The sequence below is a fragment of the Doryrhamphus excisus genome, linkage group LG2 (assembly GCF_037039965.1).
Source record: "Doryrhamphus excisus strain RoL-2023G ecotype Guam linkage group LG2, RoL_Dexc_Guam_v1.1, whole genome shotgun sequence".
NCBI lineage: Eukaryota > Metazoa > Chordata > Actinopteri > Syngnathiformes > Syngnathidae > Doryrhamphus > Doryrhamphus excisus.
This window is the reverse complement of record NC_136358.1, coordinates 23,785,301-23,800,990: the sequence shown is the minus strand read 5'-3', so window position 1 is coordinate 23,800,990 and position 15,690 is coordinate 23,785,301. Positions and strand designations below refer to the sequence as shown.

General features: G+C 38.5%; 1 protein-coding gene across 7 annotated transcripts in view; it reads right to left on the bottom strand.

Annotated features, from left to right (window-relative positions):
• shisa6b (shisa family member 6b) overlaps nt 1–15,690 on the bottom strand; it is a 101,947-nt gene that overhangs the window by 19,921 nt on the left and 66,336 nt on the right. The window lies entirely within an intron of this gene.

Sequence of the window (15,690 nt, the reverse complement as noted above, 5' to 3'; positions counted from 1 at the left end):
AGGCAATGAAATAATGCGACAATAACTCTGCAAAGTAATATTAAAGCATCCCAGCAGCCTTTTATTTATTTGGCTTTTGTATGCAATGCTTGGAGTGAAAGTTCTCTATGAGTTTAAATGCTGTAGGATCAAAAACAAATGCAAAAGAAGAATGCAACATATACCCAAACCTCACACAACACCCAAAACACATTCATGACAGAAATCTTGCAGAACAACATAGAACTTATAGAAAAAAGGTCAGTAAGGATAATTCATAATGCCGCCTACAGAGAACATACTAACTCCTTATTTCTAAAATCACAAATACTTCAACTTGCTGATATAGTTCATATCACCTTGTACTTCGGTACGAGGTACATTATTAAAAAAAAAAAAACTTAAAGTGTATTATGGAAAGCAGGAAGTGAACAAATGTAACAGTTACTGATTGTAAAAGTACCAGATGGAGGGGTAGGATTTAATAAGCTTTGCTTCTTCCTACTCCTTTTGGACATGTGGAACTATGAACTGATTATGGGATGCACTCAATTGTAATCTGATGCATGTTCAAATGAAATTAAGCCATTACCATTACCTGCAAATGTCTTAGTTTTCCAAAGAAAAACATATTTTCATGCATTTCACAATTTTTTTTTTCATTTCACAAACATTTTTTTACATTTCACAAACAATGAAAATGAATCAGATGATTTTCAAAGAAAGATCTACATTTTTACTATCAAAAACTGTCAGTCCTCTGCATCAATCTCCTGGCAAGGCTGCTAATCCAAGTTCATCATATTATAAGGCTAATACATGATTAGAAAACCCATCTAAAAAATCTAAACTAAAACTAAAATCTCTTACCATGCTGTTAACTACTCCCTTCAGAGAGCAGCACAAACTGGGTCTAACAAGGACAGAAAAACGCTGCACAACTGTGCAAGAAGACAAATATCTGAGAGTGTGTAGTTTAAGACAAAGACGCCTCACAGGTCGTCACCTGGCAGCTGCACTAAATAGTAGCCGTCAATCACCAGTGTCAGTATCAGCAGTGAAGCGCCGACTTCAGGATGCTGGACTTCATGGCAGGATTGCCAAGAAAAAGCCAAATCTCAGACTGGACAATAAAATGTCCAAGTTATCCCAAACTTTTGAGCGGTAGTGTGTATATATATGTATATGTATAGTCTGGAACTGACTTTTTAATTCCAACTTTTTACAGTTTTTTTTTGGCATTTGCTGAATTTGTGTTAAAGCGCAGCATTTTCCTGTGGGATGTGTTTAGGGTTGTTTGTGTGTTTTAGGTTTTAGACCATTTGTGTTTTCTGTTTTTGTAGCATAGTCCCTGCTGAGCAATTATGGACAGTAAAGGGAAAGTCGGTGGCATGCAAAAAAAAAAAAAAAACATGCATTGTTTCGACATCCAAGTCCAGGTTTGATGCATCGGATGTTTTGACAATCTATGATTTTAGCAAGTATTAAAACGTAGCAACGGTTTAAAATAAAGCAGAGCATTGACAGTGATGATTTAGACTGGCCATCAAGCTCATGTACCACTTTATAGCTCCGGCTGTTATCACCAAACTGGAAACAAAATCAATTAATTCTAAGATAAATGTAGAAAACAAAATGGCCTGACTGATCTCAGGAAATTGAATAATGTTTGATTGTCCCTGCTGGGTTTCTTAAATACCGGGCGAAACACATCAACTTCAGAAAGCAATAAAAATGTGGCATTTATATCTCGGTAAGCCCCCCCCCCCGCCCCCCGTTCCTCCATCTTCTTGTATATTCTTATGTTTTTGTCATCTTGTTACTGTTGGATACTGTATATTCCAGTGATTTTCAACCACACTAGTGTACCTTGAGAAACCGTCAGATGTGCCGTGAGGAATTATCCAATATCACTTTTTATAATTAACATTGATTAATAATCATTTGCAAATATTATGTCAATAGCCATGAATATATGGACCCAAATATTCCAATTGCATTTGGTATATTTGCTCAAACGGAAAGAATTGAACAGGGATGGAATATTCCTTTAACCAATCCGATTGAGGGATCTTGTACGGAAATTTATCAGGGTGCGTTCTTCTTCTTTGTGGTGTTTTTCTTCTTCTGTTGTTTATTGGCGGTTGGCAAGCAGCTTTCGTATGCATTACCGCCATCTGTGAAAAAGAATCTAAACCCTTCTATACTTTTATTAAAAAAGAAAATATATATCTATATAACATGTCCCGAGTTTAATTATAAAATATTAGCAAGATTGAATTTGATCTTTTCCTGTTTAAATTTATAAATTTTATGCTCAGATAGGACGTAACACGCAGATCCAGACGTTCTTCAGTTTTAAAAAATGGAGGCGAGCGATCGGCACTGGACTAAGCAAAGTTTGTTTTTGATTCAAACTAAATTTCAAGACTGGACAGACGAAAAACTGACAATACAGAGTTATTCCAACAAAGAAAGAAAGAAAAACTCAGGGAATCACGTGATGTTGATGTTTACGTTTTACTGGGCATGCCCTATTGACTATTCTGGTTGATTTTCACGGTGCATGTAGACAAGAGATTGGAATATTCCTTTCTATGGATACCATTGTTTCCTGAAAGGTCATTTGGAAAGAGAAAAACTGGTAATGTAAAAACATGGCTACTGTGGAGTGTCTGTGGTGTAAAGACTGGCAGAGCAATGTAATATTGGTCATGTGTGGCAACACCTGCCTTGTTCCTCCGATAGACTTATTGATGCACGTGTGAGGTCGTGGTGACATTTTGTAACATTTTTGGTTAGTGGTGTGCCACAAGATTTTTCCAATGTAAAAAACATGCCGTGGCTCAAAAAAGGTTGAAAAACACTGGTATGTTCCACATTGGGAATTGTGCAAAGTCTGACTCAAAGACTCATGGCTTCTTTGTATGCATGGCACCAGTCTAATCAACACCAGCACTCTGCTGTATTGTCATATGGGAAGCACAGTTGCTTTACCGTAATTCGCACTCAGAGTAAACAAGCGTATCTCTAAATCATCCATTGTCCTACTGTGCAGGGCGACCGCTAGTGCAGCGCCAGCTGAGCTGGACGCGGCCGCGCGGAGGTGCTTTAGATGAAAGATGGGCGACTTTAGAAAGCCCATTGCTCCAAGGAAGTTGATGAATGACAGCTATTCTCGGCGGTGTGTAGGAATACGTGCATGGCTATCGTTGTCGGTTTTGTACGTCGGCACGAGAAGAGGGACAGATAGATTGGGGGGGACTGCGATCGCAGAGTTGCGTTTGTGACACTTCATTTGCTATCTGTTGCTGTGCCTGTTTAAAAATGCATTAGAGGCAACTGCTGAAACATCCATTTACATCTTTCACACGAATGACAAGAGGATGGGGGGGTGGGGGGGGCCTGTCGCTCCCCGTATCATGCGTTTCAATATTTGCAGCGTGTATGGAAATAGATGGCATGTGTCTTCAGAAGGTTCCTTTGCGGGTTTGTCGTATATTTCTGTCTTTTGATACTTGAATTGACAATTTGTTAGAGTTACTGTGGATCAGAACCTTTTCCATCGAGGGTTGCAAACAGAAAAACGGAAGGCTGCTTAGATACTTTTTCTACTTTAAAGATGCTACAACCATGGTCAATATATGCTAAGCTGAACAAAAAAAAAACACATACAGTAAAGTCTCGTTATATCGATATTCTCAGGAGTTGGAAAAAATACCAATATAACCGGACTATCCATATATCCGATCCTGCGCCGAACTGCATTAAAAGTGGGCAATAATGCACTAAATCAATCTTTGCTTAAGGATTTCAATACCAAAAAAGAACACGGCGAACGGCTGCTTCCAGTCAACTTTATTTTTCACACTTTCACAGGTCATGCTCAACCCGCCCCACATAGCTGGCCAAACACAAGCCTGTATAGAATCTATACACACGAGAGAAACCACGAACGCCAGCATGTACATATAAAAAACAGTGATTATTGCAAGCGATTATTGATTTAAGCTGCTTTTGTATCGATATAAGCAGACCAAATTGGCTGGCGGGAGATGAAAAGGGCATCGTAGTAACCGGATTATCATAATAATCGGGAATCATACTACGGAACTAATTATATCATAAAAGACTAGAAATTTGCAGGGAAATGAAAATAGTATCGTAATAAGTAGTAATTCGTTATAACCGATATCGATATAACGAGACTTTACTGTATATACAAAATTATCATGTTTCTTCACAGCAATGAACATTTGTTTCATTCTATAAAATACTGACAATATCACCCCCGAATTCTAAATAACAATTTCAAGTATACGTCCAAACACCAGGCTTTGGCCTACGGAACTGTTTGGAAAATAGCATGAAGTTAACCCGTAACGCAAACCTCATCAAAAAGAATTCTGTCAGATTCAGACTCAAAGTAATAATAAGTCATAATATCATAGTTTAACTGGACACGACTAAAAACTACTACATCCTGTCTGTACAAAATAGCATCTTAAAGATGATGATTCCAACTACAACAAGGCATGTTGGGAAAGGCACAATCCGCCCATTCCACAACAAATTCTCTTGCTGGCTCTCAACAAGAAGTTTTGTCTGCCCTGAAAGAAAGTTCACTGCATGATTGACAGTTGGGGGAAGTGGAGGGTAATGTGCCTGGCAATTATTCTCTCTGTTGAGGATCTCAAAATCATCTACTTACAGGTATTTGAAGCCATGATAACAGGACAGTTGCTCATTGGGATTAGGGACTGCAATGGTCGAGCACAAAATTGGTGATACAAAGACAGCAGTCCAAGGGCCCAGCAGCTTCCTGTCATGATTGATGGATCGATCGAGCAGAGTAACCAAGTCTACTGGAATGTGGCTACTAACCCAATCTAGTGTGCACCTTTTGCAGGTGATAAAAAACAGCTAAAGTTGGGCTGGATGAGGATATTTTCATCAGGTTATGTTTTAGGGCTTCAATGTAAGGAAGTTTTTACACCGCTCGATGACCACACAAAGGTTCAGAGTGGAAAAATACCAGAAGCACCTTTATTCTTGGGCTTAAATACACATTCTCCACACACGGAACACAATTCTGTGACCGTTCTTCAAAATAAAGAGTGTAGTTTGCCCCATGTCTGCATAAAAAATATATATTTCTAAAATCACAAATACTTAAACTTGCTTATATAGTTAATCTTCAAACAGCTAAAATAATGCATAAGGGTAAAAATAACCAATTACCTAAATATGTCATCCAATACTTCTCTACAAGAGAGGACGTAGGACTACGTTAAAAAGCCATAGCATTTCAGTATGTGGAATCAAACTATGGAATGGATTGAGTAAGGACCTCAAACAATGCACAACGATGAGCCAATTCAAGAAACAATACAAGCAGTTGATGTTTGCTAAATACAAGGATGAAGAGTCTTGAACCAGTCATGATGTGCTATATATATCACTATATTGACACTTACTATGGTACCCATTATGTCATTGGATGGTCATATCACCTCGTACTTTGGTATGTGACAAAAATAAAATTACAAATAAAAAAAAACCTTAAACGATATTAGGAAAGCAGGAAGTGAACAAATGTAACAGTAACATGTGTGCAGAGGCTGACATTGTTGACATTGGACATTGTTTTTCTGTTGGTATACTGGAAAAGCGGTCAAAATGAGAATCCCCTGAAGCTTACATGATGAGAAGAGGAGCTGGTTGTCATTGTGTTGGCTAATTGGACACTTATGATTTCAGTTGTGGCTCAAAATATTGCTTTATAGTCATATTATTATAACCGGGTCCAAACCGACCCTAACAATACAGTGGTCATAATTTCAACCAGACCATTTTAAAATGTAGTAAAAATATTTTTTTTGGTTTTATTTTGTTGAAATAGAGTTTCCTGACAAAGTCAAAAAGCCTTGATGCAATAAACAAATGTTATGTGATTCTTTTTATGCATTAAAATGTAAAACGGGTCAGTGCCGACTCTAACACAAGAGGAAGGTTAAAGTGCAATCGCAAAGATTTTTCAACAGCATATGAATGCACATTGTGTTCTGCGTCGTCATGGTCTATTAAAGCGATCTGTAATAGCGCTCATATTGTGGATGTCTGTTATTGCATTTACTATGACTCTATCATCAGGAGACCAAACAGACACAATTTGGACTTCATATAATGAGTAAGGCCAAAAATGTATCATTTTTTTCATGTTTATTGTTATTAAATTGACCAGAGAGTGCTCCGGCGTCTGTGATGTGAGTGTTACCCGAAAAAAGTTAGAACCTGAAAGGATTCTTTCCGTTTTGCCGTACACTCGACGTGCATACGGAGCAGTGTTGCACGATCTTGTGTTATCCTACAACAGCCATTTCATCTTACGTTCAGTAAGAACATCTTTTGACACATGAATGATTTCAGTGGTGGCTCAAAATATTGCTTTATAGTCATATTATTATAATCAGGTCGAAACCGACCCTAACAATACAGTGGTCATAATTTCAACCAGACCATTTTAAAATGTAGTAAAAATTATTTTTTTGGTTTTATTTTGTTGAAATAGATAAATCAATTTCCTGACAAAGTCAAAAAGCCTTGATGCAATAAACAAATGTTCTTTTTATGCATTAAAATGTAAAATGGGTCTGTGCCGACTTTAACACAAGAGGAGAGTTAAATACATTTTACTCAACAAATTCACTGAAAATCTGAAGTACTTCCAATAATCAGATTAAAAACAAATCGATTTGCAAGTCTTCAATGATGCTGTCAAGTCAGGTCCAAAGTCATCAATATTGTGACTGGAAACCAGACCACATTGACAGGGTCTAATGCAGGGGTGGGCAAACTTTTTGACTCGCATTGATATGACAAAATTTACGGGGGGGGGGCAGACTATATATTTTACACGTAACAGTCCACCTGGTATTATTGTATCTGTAAAATTGTCATGCAATCTGCTCTTATTATTTATTATTTTATATTTATATTTAAATATTTGAAAAAATATTTGAAACATTTATTGTATTATAATAATTACAATAAAATTAAAATAATAATTATTATATTATTATTATGTAAAATATGCAAATATAACAATAATATTATATATAATTAATATAATAATTATAATAATCATAATATATTTTATATTTATTTTTATATATTAATCATAATATATATAATAATATAATAATAATTATTATTATTATTATGTGCTTGTGTCCCTTTTTTCAGGAACACTTTGTAAACAACAGACCATGTCAAAAAACGAAATTGATAAAACCATCAAAAGGTTGGCTCAGGCCATGATGCCAGGTTGTATGTTGAGTTTAAATTAAATACTTTGGAAAGATTGGGCGGGCCGTATTCAAACACTTGGCGGGCCAGATGTGGCCCCCGTGCCGTAGTTTGCCCACCCCTGGTCTAATGCAATCCAAAACTAACATACTGTGCAGAATATTTATGAATGTCATAACATTTTGCTTGAATCCCTCTTATAAAAGCTGTTGATTTCAAACTCATTCGAGAACTGTCCGTAGAAACGGACTCAATGAATCGGAAATAAAACATTGCTCATTAAGAGCCTGGGCAGCCATGTTCAGCCACTTTCTAATCTGGGGACTAATTAAAACGTTTTCAGAAAGAGTCCCTGCACAAGCCCTGACCTCCACAAGCCAAAAGGTTGCTGAACTCACCACAACGCTGTCACCCGCTTTGCCACCAGAGATGACATTTTCAAATAACCTTCATTCCCATGTGTCGGCGACCATGGTTACTTATTACCGTCATCATCATACATTGCACTGCTGCGGTTTTGGTCATACAGCTGATTAACGGTGATTGACATGCTTTCCAGATTGTTGGGTTAAGTAGGGTCCCTATTTATATTCATATCACTTTGCTTAAGATTCAGCTTTGTTTTTTTTTTTTTTTGATGTGTCAGTCAAACACGTGGCTGCATTAACTGTAAAGCAATCATGACGGAGGCTGTGCGGTGTGTTAGTTTTCGCCCCTATATTACTCATGCCAAAATGTTCCTTTTGCTTTCAACAGCTTCTCTTGCTCGTGACTTTGCATAATAGCATCCAGATGGCGCAAAAGTGAGTCAGTGATGTGACATTTTGGTGTGGTATTTTGTTTCATGTCGAGATGGAGGCACCCTGGGCCCACTATAACGAAACACCCTTAGCCTTGTGCCAAGGTTAACTAAGCGGAATCGATTGCCGTGAAATGCCTGCAGGTACCGTTGGCCACCAGCAGAACATTGATCTGGGAATTTGTATTCAAACAAACAGCTATGCCATTTTATCCGGGTAGGTTTTGTGTTGATTATTCTAAAGTGTGGGTGTGATGTTCTTCCGGAGACTCTGCAAAGTATAATCTCTGCAGATGCTGCCATCAGCATCTTGAGGCTTGTGTATATGATATTATGTAGTTCAAGGTTTGCGTTAAATGGTAAACGTTTACAAACGTGGAACCCCAGTACAGGGTGCAGTATGGTCTTGTAACTGCTACATTAGATTAGATTAGATTAGATTCAACTTTATTGTTATTGCTCATGTCACTTGTACAGGGCAACAAAATGCAGTTAGCATCCAACCAGAAGTGCAATTTTATAAGTACCTTAGTAGTAAGTAAATGTAGAAAAAAAAATGGACAGATCTATGTAAAAAATTATAACAGGCTATGACTATAATATAGTGAGGATATGTACAAGGATATAAATGACTATAATATGGCTATTGTAGATTATACAGATTATAAACAGTATGGATGTGACAATATATAAAAAAACAGTAATATTTACAGTATTTCAATGAAGTGACTAGAGCAGGGGTGGGCAAACTTTTTGACTCGCGGGCCGCATTGATATGACAAAATTTACGGGGGGGGGGGGCAGACTATATATTTTACACGTAACAGTCCACCTGGTATTATTGTATCTGTAAAATTGTCATGCAATCTGCTATTATTATTTATTATTTTATATTTATATTTAAATATTTGAAAAATAATAAAATATTATAATAATTACAATAAAATTAAAATAATAATTATTATATTATTATTATGTAAAATATGCAAATATAACAATAATGTTATATATAATTAATATAATAATTAGCATTAATATAATAATTATAATAATCATAATAGTTCTAATATTTGTTATAATAATCTAATAATCTAATAATAATAATAATAATAATAATAATAATAATAATAATAATAATAATAATAATAATAATAATAATAATAATAATAATAATAATAAGAATATTATTATTATTATGTGCTTGTGTCCCTTTTTTCAGGAGCACTTTGTAAACAACAGACCATGTCAAAAAACGAAAATTGATAAAACCATCAAAAGGTTGGCTCAGGCCATGATGCCAGGTTGTATGTTGAGTTTAAATAAAATACTTTGGAAAGATTGGGCGGGCCGTATTCAAACACTTGGCGGGCCGGATGTGGCCCCCGGGCCGTAGTTTGCCCACCCCTGGACTAGAGTATGGTTATTGCTGATTATATAAATTATAAACAGTATGATCTATGAATGTAACAAGATATTACAGTAATACGTATGTACAATAGTGCAATGAAGTGATGGGGGGGAATAGATCAGCGGGGGGATGTAAGTAGTGGAAGGGGTGGGCAATTGGGGGCAGAGTTCAACATGACTCTCGTATCAATGTACACATACATATACAGTACAGCTGAAGGTCAACCGAACCAATTTTAGAAAAACAAGACAATTCCAACCACAAGAAAAACTCTGAGACCTTCCAACGATACAAGTATCATTCCTCTATATGTGGTATCGATACTGAAATATCAACACTGCAATTACCAGATCTTTATCAGGGCTCTACATTAAAAACAAAAATGACTTGCCCATGGGGAATCCTTAAGGTGAGAAGTACTTGCCCGAACTTGCCCCATGTAAAATGAAAAGACTGCATAATGATATCATCCAATTTTTGTAGCATCACATGAGATTCTCAAATAAAGATTAAATGATTATCACATACTACAGTATTAATTGTCCCTGTACCCTAGAAACCGCCCATGAATGATACGGGAAAAGGCCGAAATGATACTGTGTCAAAGCCCAGGGCAGTGATACTGATAAAATATAGAGTTTAACCATGTCCAGTATCAGCCCCCCGTAGCTGTCCACTTTACTTTGATACTTCAATCATTTGAGGTCATGCATAACATAAACGGAACACAATGGTAAGAGATCTTATCTAAATGATCAGCATCGAGAACTAGCTTTTGAGCTTCATATATAAGCGTAGCGGCACGCTGTTGAAACAATGGCCGCTGGTATGCACTATGAATTAGTTTTCATCCTTATAGTACTTCATCATAATTAAGAACTTATATGCATTTACTTTTTCATTGTTTTAAACACCATTTTCAATGTTAATAGTTTTGGGTTAATTTAATTTAATGGGCCACTGCTCTATAAAATTTCCTTTCCTATATTATTTAATTTGATGATGGTGGCTTTTGTGTAATATCGCTTACAAAGCAATCAGCATCCCGTCGGTAGAGGGAATAACATGGATAATAGGAAAAATATAAACAGGGATGGGCGGCACGGCGGTCTAGTGGTTAGCGCGCAGACCTCACAGCTAGAAGACCAGGGTTCAATTCCAATTCCAGAGTTTGCATGTTCTCCCCGTGCATGTGTGGGTTTTCTCCGGGTACTCCGGTTTCCTCCCACATTCCAAAAACATGCTAGGTTAATTGGTGACTCCAAATTGTCCATAGGTATGAATGTGAGTGTGAATGGTTGTTTGTCTATATGTGCCCTGTGATTGGCTGTCTTTTGTTGGCTCCAGCACCCTCGTGAGAAAAAAGCGGTAGAAAATGAATGAATGAATGAATAAACAGCGATCTGCGGGATCTGGTTGGACACTAGGATAAGAAGAGAACAAAAACAGCAACATGCACCTTTGTCCACAGATTAGACTTCTAGCCTCCAACTCGTCAGATCTATCACAGGACATCCTCAGCTCTCCACTGTGTTCCCCTTCACAGCATCCCTTCAACCAGCATCCCTGCCATCCCATTAGCTCTGCCAAGCGCAGCAGTTGGAGTTCTGAACAGCCCAGAGGAGGCGAACGGGTTTACTGAACGCATTTTGTTGTGTTTGAATGTTGTGTGCAACAGTGTTGACAAGTATGAATGCAGTTGTGTGTGTGTGTGTGTGTGTGTGTGTGTGTCCCACTGGTTTTGTTGACAGCCCCGGTGACACCAGCACATCCCTGGCATCCTCTTACAGTAAAAGGGAAGAGAATCCACTAAGGGCTTGACATTTAACAACTGACAAAGAGTGTTCACATTTAACGGTTGAATGTTAACAGCCATAATAGCCTCAGTTTGGAGGAGACAAAGCCTTAGGCTCGTGTGGGCAGAAGCAGCTTCCATATCCTGATGGTTTTCCCGAGAATTCCCTAGCACAGAATGCTGATCAGGGTAAGGAGATCGGTCATCCGGTTGAGGTTATCCGGTCATCCGGTTGACCGATCTGAGATAGAGCTAGGACCTACTGGAGGGGTTATGTCTCACAGATTGATTCCGGTGGACCTGGAATAAGGTGGCCAAAAACCGGGATGTCAGGACTTCTGGACACGGATAAATTAATGCAGTGATTTTCAACCACTGTGCCGCGGCACACTAGTGTATCTTGAGAAACCGTTAGGTGTGCCGTGAGGAATTATCCAATATCACTTTTCATTATCATTTCATTAATCATCATTTGGGCGGCACGGCGGTAGAGTGGTTAGCGCGCAGACCTCACAGCTAGGAGACTAGGGTTCAATTCCACCCTCGGACATCTCTGTGTGGAGTTTGCATGTTCTCCCCGTGCATGTGCGGGTTTTCTCCGGGTACTCCGGTTTCCTCCCACATTCCAAAAACATGCTAGGTTAATTAGCGACTCTAAATTGTCCATAGGTATGAGTGTGAGTGTGAATGGTTGTTTGTCTATATGTGCCCTGTGATTGGCTGGCCACCAGTCCAGTCCAGCCTCTCGCACCCCCGCGACCCTTGTGAGGAAAAAGCGGTAGAAAATAAATTAATGAATGAATGACTAATAATTTGCAAATATTATGTCAATAGCCATGAATATATGGACCCAAATATTCCAATTGCATTTGGTATATTAGCTCAAACGGAAAGAATTGAACAGGAATATTCCTTTCCCCAATCCGATTGAGGTATCTTGTACCCGCTCAAACGGAAAGTTGTCAGGGTGCGTTCTTCTTCTTTGTGGTGTTTTTCTTCTTCTGTTGTGTATTGGCGGTTAGCAAGCAGCTTTCGTATGCATTAGCGCCATCTGTGGAACAGAATCTAAACCCTTCTATACTTTATTCACAAGTGCAGTTTTATTTAAAAAATAAAATATATATCTATATAAAACATGTCCTGAGTTTAATTATAAAATATTAGCAAGATTGAATGTGATCTTTTCCTGTTTAAATTAATCCCGGGTGCGTTCTTTCAGCGCATGCTCAGATATGACGTAACACAAAGATCCAGACGTTCTTCAGTTTTAAAAATGGAGGCGAGCGATCGGCATTGGACTAAGCAAAGTTTGTTTTTGATTTAAACTAAATTTCAAGACTGGACAGACGAAAAACTGGCAATATGGAGTTATTCCAACAAGTGAAAGAAAAACTCGGGGAAGCCGGTGTTTAAATGTTTACGTTTTACTGGGCATGCCCTATTGACTATTCTGGTTGATTTTCACGGCACATGTAGACAAGAGATTGGAATATTAATTTCTATGGATACCATTGTTTCCCGAAAGGTCATTTGGGAAGAGAAAAACTGGTCATGTAAAAAAGTGGCTACTGTGGAGTGTCTGTGGTGTAAAGACTGGCAGAGCAATGTAATATTGGTCCGTGTGGCAACACCTGCCTTGTTCCTCCGATAGATCATGGTTACATTTTGTAACATTTTTGGTTAGTGGTGTGCTACAAGATTTTTCCAATGTAAAAAAACGCGCCGTGAGTCAAAAACTGAATTAATGAATAGATTGATGAATAGGCGAATGCATGGAGTATAATGATCATCTGTACATATAATACATTTGCATTTCCATCTGCTAATGAAAACAGCAATAAAGGCACATCTTAAATGGGTCCAACAGCTTTGCCACTCAGATATCATTACGCATTCAGAAGTGCAATCACTAATGAGCATCAAATGAGCTGCAGATTGCAATGCTGCCGGTCTTTTTTTTTTCACATTCAGTACATTTTCAGTAAATATCACCCTTTACCTCATAACTCAGAATCCCCCCCCCCCCCCCAAGACACCTCCTCAGCCCAAGGGTTACTTGACATAGCCCTGCCTCTCCGTCATGACAAATGCTCCCTGAGAGCCAGAGCTGCGATGGGGGGAAAGGCCGGGCGGTTGTACCTCATATCAGTTCAGGTTTGAAGTATGACACAATGAACCCATGTGGTCGAGACCCTCAAGACCCTTTTTATTGAGGTAGAGCTTTACGATGTTCCTACCTCTAATCGTATACCGTTTTTTCCATGGGTAACCGTTAACAGTCTAACAGTGTTATCTTCATCTGATGTGCTATCATAGAATTCATATTTTTATAAACAGTATATTTATGTATATTAGGGGTGTGAATCCCAGCACTGAGGACGATTCGATACACATATCGATGCATTGCCAGCGATACGATACTTTTAACGATACATGGAATTTTCTGGCGATACGATGCGATACGATTCACCCTCTTCACAATACGAGGCGATATGATGCGATATGATACTTATAGGTTATCACATGGTTTGTCTGGTATCAGGCCAGGTATCATGCCCCCAAGTGTCAGTATCAGCCCGAGACCGAAGGTGCTGCCGGCTTCTTAACGCGGCATTTTTTTGCAAATGACGGATGTTTTGTCGAGCTTTCAGCCGTTCTTAGCGAATCGGTAGTGTTTCCAAACCATACCATTTAAACATTACGGGGGGGTTAAAAATAGAAAGTTCCTCGCTGCTGCTTGCTACGAACGTCCATGCTGTTTTACTAGTAGTTGTATGTGCCTCACGGCTTCCGTCCGTATTCAATACTAAACACGAAATAATGATGGTGCATTCATTGCGCCTGGGGAACAGCATATCGAGTGAAGATGAACATTCATAAAATGGCGCTTGCATCGGATTTTACCGATACCCACAAACGCATCGCGATGAATCTAGATTTCACTAGTCAATTGCATCCATATCTAATGAATGCGCCGATACACTCGCATCTGGCGCATGCGCATCTATGTATCGATTAATATCGATTATTTTCCACACCCTTAATATATATACATGTCATCAACAGTCCACTCGGTAGTTCCTTGCTAAGTAACACAGTTACAAGTGTAACAAGTGTCTAACTCAGGGGTCGGGAACCTTTTTGGCGAAGAGAGCCATGAAGGCCAGATATTTTAAAATGTGTATCTGTGAGAGCCATATACATTTTTTTTAAACATTGAATGCAATAAAATGTGTGCATTTTTATGTAAGACCAACAGTTTTAGATAATGGGCTCTAATTACGTAGACCAGGCACACTACCCCACGCCAATGGGGTGTGGCCAGCACACTTTCGTGAGCAGCGCAGTGTCTAATAATAAATCAAATACTTGTTGCCATTAATACAACTTCTGCTGCTGCATAGTTTTGCACCGTACTCCGTATATTTCATTCTTTTGGCCATCTTTGCCAGAAGGCTTGGTTCTGCAGCTTTAGCTATTTGACTAAAGGAGGAAAGTTTACATTTACATGTTTTTTTTGACATCTCAATGACCGAGGTAGACTACAGCATTACCCAGTAATAATCAAGTTTTGGTGTTTGACCTGGAAAATATCATCAGGAAAGATAGATATGGTTGGCCGTATTGCAGCAGAATATAGATGGACAAATTAAAATGCATAAGAAAGTTGTTGATTTTGAATATTATTTTTAATAGTCATTTCTGTGATGGTTTACTTTAAAATGTTAGCAAAAATACATTTTTATTGTGGTAAGAAATGCTTGAGAGCCAGATACAGTCATCAAAGGAGCCCTACCTGGCTCCCGAGCCATAGGTTCCCTACCTCTGGTCTAACTCATAGTAACCCGCGTGGTCAGCATGTTGGCCATAAAGTCAGGAGATGTGTTTAAAATGTTTGGAAAAATTAGATTCTCCACTCGGCCATCTCTGTGTGGTTTCCTCCGGGTACTCCCACTTTCCTCCCCCATTCCAAAAACATGCATGTTTAATTGTCCATAGGTTTGAATGTGAGTGTGAATGGTTGTTTGTCTATACGTATATGTGCCCTGTGATTGGCTGGCCACCAGTCCCGCTTGAAGATAGCTGGGATAGGCTCCAGAGTCATGAGGATAAGTGGAATAAAAGTTGGATAGATGGATGGATGGAACAAGATGAATTAGATTTTCATTATTTCTCATGGGGAAAAGTTTGATTTGGTTAGAGTATGTTTCAGTTTAGGTCGGACCTTCTGGAACGCTAACCGAGGTTCCACTGCATAGACAAAAAAAAAAAAAAAAAACAATTTTCCCAACACTTGATTGACATACCGACTGACTCCATTTGTGGGCTGTTGAACGTCAGTCTTCCTTTGAGCGGAGGCGAGGAAGAGGTAGAGGAAGAAGAGGAGGGTCCGTATATATC